The following is a 633-nucleotide window of genomic DNA, read 5'->3' on the forward strand; positions in this document are numbered from 1 at the left end:
ACATGCTGTAGGGGGGAATTCCCCCAAAATTCAGGTCCACTCAAAACCAGTATGTTCTGAGATCATAGTGGATTAAGGTGGACCTTAAATCCAATAACTGGTGTCTTTCTAAGATAAACGAGAGAGATCCTATACAGAGACACAGAGGAGATTCACAGAGGGAATAGAGCCATGTGGCATCAGTGTTAGAAACTGGAATGATGCAGCTATAAGCCAAGGAACAGAAAGAACTGTTAGCAACCACCAGAAGCTGGGAAGAGGCAAGAAAGTGTTCTTCCTGTTCTACCTTTGACAGCACATATACTAAAACTGGAACAATAGAAGATTAGCATGGCCCCTATGAAAGGGGGATACACAAATTCATGAAGCATTCCACATATGTTTAAGACAAGTGAAGTCATGAAGCATATGGCAACACGGATGAACCTTGAAGACATCATGTTGAGTGAAGCAAGCCAGGCACAACCGGACAAGACGGTATGATTTCACTCTTACGAGCTAAATATAATGATGGTGTTAATAACTAGAATGCAGGTTACCAGATGAAAGAATGAAGATAGAGAATGGAAGGGTGAGGCTTTATCTGTGTAGAATTGGTAAAAAGCTTGTAAATATTTGGAAATGGATAGAAAT

General features: G+C 40.6%; 1 non-coding gene across 1 annotated transcript; it reads left to right on the forward strand.

Moving 5' to 3' along the window:
• Positions 1-279: 279 nt before the first annotated feature.
• LOC131279337 (U6 spliceosomal RNA) lies at positions 280-382 on the forward strand. Its single transcript, XR_009186705.1, has one exon. It is a non-coding gene; the product is annotated as a U6 spliceosomal RNA (small nuclear RNA).
• The last annotated feature ends 251 nt before the right edge of the window (positions 383-633 follow it).

Source organism: Dasypus novemcinctus, chromosome 7 (genome assembly GCF_030445035.2).
Source record: "Dasypus novemcinctus isolate mDasNov1 chromosome 7, mDasNov1.1.hap2, whole genome shotgun sequence".
NCBI lineage: Eukaryota > Metazoa > Chordata > Mammalia > Cingulata > Dasypodidae > Dasypus > Dasypus novemcinctus.